The sequence below is a fragment of the Hylobates moloch genome, unplaced genomic scaffold (genome assembly GCF_009828535.3).
Source record: "Hylobates moloch isolate HMO894 unplaced genomic scaffold, HMol_V3 SCAFFOLD_4, whole genome shotgun sequence".
Classification (NCBI taxonomy): Eukaryota; Metazoa; Chordata; class Mammalia; order Primates; family Hylobatidae; genus Hylobates; species Hylobates moloch.
Window position 1 is genome coordinate 98,828,756 of NW_026652279.1, and position 6,127 is coordinate 98,834,882.

The window sequence follows — 6,127 nt, forward strand, 5'->3', positions numbered from 1 at the left end:
CCAGATTCCGTGTGTGACACATTGAATAAGAACAGACTTACACCTTTTCACATCATCATAAAATTTAAGAAGACAAAATCAAAGACAAAATCAAAGATAAAATCAAAGACAAAAGGAAAATTTTATTTTCTTAAAAAAAAGAACTGATTGAATTTCTTAAAGTTTCTTAAAACTTAGAAGGCAAGAAGTTAGTTGTTTAGTAACAATTTTAAAGTTTGAAGTAAGTTGTGTTGAAAAGTGCAGGTGTGTTTTTGGACAGCGCTAGGGTGCTTTGGGTAGAAAAGTAAGCACATTTATTTCTTTCCACTTTTCCTCAGCAGCCTTGATATGACGAAAGCTATCACATATGCCACTATCATTCCTGCACATCTGCGTGGCAATAATTCTTGATCACAGATATAGCAAAATCCTTGATTTTTCGTCTTGGTGTCCTGGACCTTTGGCCTTGCCTGCTGCCTCCACAAATGTTCTTGACTCATGCGCCCCACCCCTCATCGAAGTGCAGACAGACTCTGGACTCACCAGGCCCGTCCACTCCAGGCTTTGGATAAAGATGTGGGGAGAAAAGTGGCATGGTGGTTTTTCAAAATAACATTTTTAATGTTTTTAAAAATAACATGAATGGGGGTGGAGACTTTTGGAATCAAAAAAATAAAATGTCAGTGAAAGTAAAGGAAGGGCTAGTCTCTTTGAAACAATATTCTGCAGCTTAAAGAATGGCTTGTGAACAGGGTGTGCTAGGGAGAATTTAATCCAGAGAAGGCAGAAGCAAGACAGGAAATGTCTTTTCCCTCCTACAGATTGGAGTAGAGGGGCCGGCGTGGCTGTGGATTCGTGGCAGGGGAGGTCCTGGCTTCGGGAACACTGTTCTAGTGTGCGCTGACAAGATGTCCCTATTTAGACCCTGCCTTTCACGTGGCCATTCTTCTCTAAAGTTATTTTTATCTTCAGTGCCTCACCTGTACATAATGTTACAGGTACACGTGCAATCGGTGCTTAAAATAGCACCTCAATTCTATCATGATAGCTAAAAATAATCCTGGGGTTCATTTGGAGCTCGCCTGGTGGCTGCCCTTGGCACACAGGCATGGATCCTTGTCAGACTGCCTTCCCACGAGATCTTCAAAAGACTTTCTCCACTCCCCTACCCCCACCCCCCGCACCCCCCGTCACCCCCATTGCTTCCTGGAACTCATTTCTTCTTATTGCTTTGTGACGCAAGCTTCTCGAAAAACTTGCACAATCACAAACTCTGATTGGCATTCCAACCCTCCTTCTGCTCATCAGCAACGTGATAATGAAGCAGTTGCTTTCTGTTTCTCCCCATTTCCCTCCTTCACTTTACAGCTCTACTGGAACAGACATTTATTGAATCTTCCCTTCCACCTGGGAAGAATTTGTTAACAGGAAAACACAAAACAGACTTCATTCGGTACACCCAACAAATTACTGACTCTTCTCTTCGCCCAGTAAGTCATGGGGACTAGCTGTGTTTTCCTGTGTCTTCGGTTATAGAGGGTTAGCGGCAGTGTTCTGCCTGTCCTTCCAAGGTTTGCCACTCCCTCTTATTATAAGGTCTCTTTGAGACAGAACTGCTGATCCTTACATATTACCAGATTCCAATCTGAGCACATAAACCCAAGCTTCAATGGGTTCCATAAATTCTTCAGATTTTCATTCTAGAAACTTCGAAGGATAGAAACTTGCTCCCTGAAAAAATCATCATTTGTTCAACATCAGGCCCCGCTAATCTGCAGCCCCAGAAATGACCAGATCATTTCATGAGAAAACCCAGTTTGGGGTTTTGATTCTCCTTCAAGTTTTAACTTCTCAGAAAGCCCCTGGACTTTCTGGCCAGCATCACCGGGGGCTTCAGTGTGGCCCCTGGCACAGCCACCCTGTGACCACCCAAAGGATACACGGTGGATACTGGAGAGAAATTCCTAACGGCCCCCTTGCCGATTCCAGCTTACTTTCCATTCCGTCTGCACTCTCTGTTCCATGAAAACAGATGAGTGGCATCTGTGACCGTGATTCCAAGCTGCTTTTAACAGCAAAGTATCCAATTATAGACACCATTTTACGTCGCGGGTACTCCACTATGTCTGCTCAGAGTGCAGCTCCGCGCATCCCGCTCCTGGAGCGCCACAGCCCGTCACCTCCACGCCGCACGTAGTTCTGAAACTTCCTCATAATCGCATGCACTGGCACAAAGCCTCAGCAATTAGTCTCAAACAGCCCCATAAACGAGCACCTGGCTAGGTGTCATAGACCTAATGAAAGTCAAGTGCGTCAACGAGATGCTTATTATATGGCGCCTCGCCCTTCTTTGTTAATGTTGTTTGGACTTCATGGAAACCCGCGTGCATAGGAAAATACAGGCAGCTGCTCAGATCCCTTCAGCTTAAACCAATGTTTCTCTCAAGCTAGATGAAACAGTGAGCAAACTGCCTTCATTTCTGGAGGCCTCCAGAAACATTCCCAGAATTCCAGAATTAATATTGACTGCAATGCTGGGGGAGAAATAGACCCCTAAGGACAAAGGACCTCCAAGCACTGCCACCAGCAATACAGGATTTTTTTCTTGTTTTGATTTGGTGGAATATGTTGCGCCACAGTGACCCTGGAGGGTTTGATGATTACAAAGAAAAAATAAAATTTAGAAAAAAAGAAGAGAAAGGAAAAATCATGCTCTGGGGGTATGAGAACAGCAGAGGACGAGAGCAGAAACAGTTTTGTAATGAGGAAGGTCTGGACATTTGAGCTCCAGCCATGGATAAGGAGCACTTTCTGTTTTGTACTTAACGCCCAGGGCTCCCCACACACTGAGTTTGCTGCTGGGTATAAGTCAGGCCCTAAACCCCCTGCATCCCCACAGCCCACCCTATTAAGCCCAAGGGGAGAGACCAGGGCATAAGGAAAGAATCTGGGCCATGGTGGTTCACGCCTGTAATCCCAGGCAGGTAGATCACCTGAGGTCAGAAATTCAAGACCAGCCTAGCCAACAAGGCGAAACCCTGTCTCTACTCAAAATACAAAATTAGCTGGGAGTGGTGGCACGAACCTGTAATCCCAGCTACTTGAGAGATTGAGGCAGGAGAATCGCTTCAACCCAGGAGGCAGAGGTTGCAGTGAGCCAAGATTGCGCCACTGCACTCCAGCCTGAGTGACAGAGCCAGACTCCATCTCAAAAAAAAAAAAAAAGAAGAAGAAGCTGAATGCCCACCATCACTTGATTTTCCCTTTTGTCAAGGTCATTGTCCAATTCCTTTTTTTTTTCTGGGGGGGGGGGATGGAGTCTCATTCTGTCACCCAGGCTGGAGTGCAGTGGCACGATCTCGGCTCAGTGCAAGCTCCGCCTCCCGGGTTCACGCCATTCTCCTGCCTCAGCCTCCCAAGTAGCTGGGACTACGAGCACCCACCACCACGCCCAGCTAATTTTTTTTTCTATTTTTTAGTAGAGACGGGGTTTCACCGTGTTAGCCAGGATGGTCTCGATCTCCTGACCTCATGACCAGCCCGCCTTGGCCTCCCAAAGTGCTGGGATTACAGGCGTGAACCACAGTGCCCGGCCACCAATTCTTGGTGCAACACAGTGCAGTGGAGCTGAGGGCCCCACACAGATGCGGCAGCAGCAGTGCTGGATTCCAGGCCTGCTACAGGTGAGTCGCAGGTCACTCTCCAGTCCCCAGTCCTCTTAGCAGTGAAACAGTCCCAACTCCACAACTCCTGAGCCCTAACAGCATCCGTATCAGGGAATCTGCGTCTCAATTGCTTCCTTCCAATGGGTGTTTCCCCAGAAGCCCCCATCTCTCCTGTCACCTGCCACACCCCACAAGGCCCCCTGGCCCAACCAAGACCTCTCCATTAGCCTTCTACCTGCACAAGTCCAGATGCTCCGCATCCCCTCATCACAAAACATTTGGGAATTCCTGGCCTTTTGCATTTTAAAATCCACTGTTTTAAGATGTTCTGCAATCAATGAATCCTCTAGAGAGAGGAATTTTTTCCCTGGACCCCCGTGAAAGGCAGCCACCTCCCCCCCTCATTTAACATTCTGTTCCCTTGCTTGTTCCATGTCACCTTTGCTTTGCCCAGTCACATGGCCAATGGCCATCGAGGGAGAGAGGACGCTCAGCACCAAGGAGCCTGATGAGGAAGGAGTGAGGGAGAGCAGGGCACCTCTGGCTCTAGCCCAGCCACACCAGAGCCCTGCTGCTTCCAGAAGCCTGAAGGTGGCCACTTCTGCTGATTTCCTGATTTTCCCGTTTTTAGATGGTCCTGGACCTGAAGCCCCAGGAGGTTAGACCACAAGAAGGCAGATGGCCTGCACACCACCACCAATTAGCAAGTAAGGCTTCACATGGATGCAAATATCCAAAACACGCTTGGGCTGAATCACACAGCAAGGCAGAAATGTTAGTGAGGATGAAATGTTGTCACCATCAGCCCAAGGGCAGGAACATAGCCAGTGGCTAAAAGACAGAAACATGAGCTTTGTCTGGGCTCTCCTGCCTGCAGTCCCTCCTTCTGCTCATCCTTCCCTTGCTCTCTCACCCTCTCTCTAACCCAGCTCCCTCTTCCCTTCAGGCCTACGCAAGAGCAGGTGCCTTGTGGTTCCCGAGCTCCTCTGGATCTCCCCTGGAGCCAGTCGCCTGTAGAGGATCTGGACTCCCCGGCTCCCGGAGCCTGCGGCAAGAGGCAGGTCAAGTCAGCGCCTGCTCCTCATCCTACTGGCAGGCCCCGAGGATGCAAGGGCAACGGAGGGGCCCATTGTGAGCTTAGGGGGAAACAGAAAAGTCAGGAAAAGGTTTCCATGACAAGCCGTTTTCTAGGAACTCTAACAATGGGGAAATAATGTCATACAAACCTAGAAAGAGAAGACAGGACTACAAGAAGAAAGAAACAATGATAAGCGATACTGGCTAGAGCTAGGATCATGCCGAGCTTAAAAAGCAAATGAAACAGAAAAGGGGAGAGGGCAGCAGCTGCTCGCCGAGGTCGCGGCCTGATTCTAGGAGGTCATGCCTTTAATTGGACACAGAAGTGTGTTCAGGGGTTGCCCCCGCTTCCTGCACCTTCCATGGTGGCAAACATTTGGGTTTTACCACCACCAGAAGTTTCTCTATCGAAAATCACAAGACAGTCAATAGCACCCTACAGGCTCCCCACCCTGCCCTGGGCCAGGATCGGCCTGAAGTTGTTATCATGAACAAGAACCAGAATGTTCCAGGACAGTTTGCAAACAATATCGCTAAAAAAGAGGCTAGTGCTACAGACAGTGGGTTATATGACAATAAGGCAAGGGCATGGGCATGTGTATCTGTACGTGTCTGTCTGTGTGTATGTGCCTGTGGTTATATCTGTGTATTGTGAATGTGTGTTATGTGTATATGTGTGCATACATGTGCATGTGTTGATGTGAGTGTATGTATGTGCATGTGTGTGGGCATCCATGTGTATCCATATGTGTACTGTTTGCACGTGTGTATGCGTGTGCTGCTGTGTGCAGGTGAGTTTTGTACATATGTGTGTGTGTGTATGTAGGGGGTTGTGCATGTGTGTATGTGTGGGGAGTATGGGTATATGTATATGAGTGTGCTCTGTATGTGCAGGTGTGTGTGTGTGTGTATGTGTGTATGTGTGCATGTGTTGAGGTGTCTATATGTGTAGATGTGCATGTGTGTATGTGTGGGGGTTGTGTGTATGTGCGTGTGTAGGTGTGCATGTGTTATGCATGCATTTATGTTCTGTATGCATGTGTGTATCTGTGTGTATGCATGTGTGTATGTGGGTGGGTGTGTGCATGTGTGTATGTGTATGGATGCGTGTGTGTTCTGCATGCCTGTGTGTTCGGTGTGCATGTATGTATGCATGTGTTCTGTATGCATAGCTGTGTGTGTTCTGTGTGCATGTGTGTGTATGTATGCATGTGTGTTCTGTATGCATGTGTGTTCTGTATGCCTGTGTTCCGTGTGCATGTGTATGTATGCATGTGTGTTCTGTATGCATGTGTGTGTTCTGTGTGCATGTATGTGTATGTATGCATGTGTGTTCTGTATGCATGTGTGTGCGTGTGTGTTCTGTGTGCATGTGTGTGAGTGTGTGTATGTATGCATGTGTGTTC

General features: G+C 47.8%; 1 long non-coding RNA gene across 1 annotated transcript; it reads left to right on the forward strand.

Moving 5' to 3' along the window:
* Positions 1–1,281: 1,281 nt before the first annotated feature.
* LOC131383391 (uncharacterized) lies at positions 1,282–4,705 on the forward strand. The gene is made up of 4 exons (XR_009213381.1): positions 1,282–1,469; positions 3,459–3,662; positions 4,276–4,351; positions 4,591–4,705. It is a non-coding gene; the product is annotated as an uncharacterized LOC131383391 (long non-coding RNA).
* Positions 4,706–6,127: the final 1,422 nt, after the last annotated feature.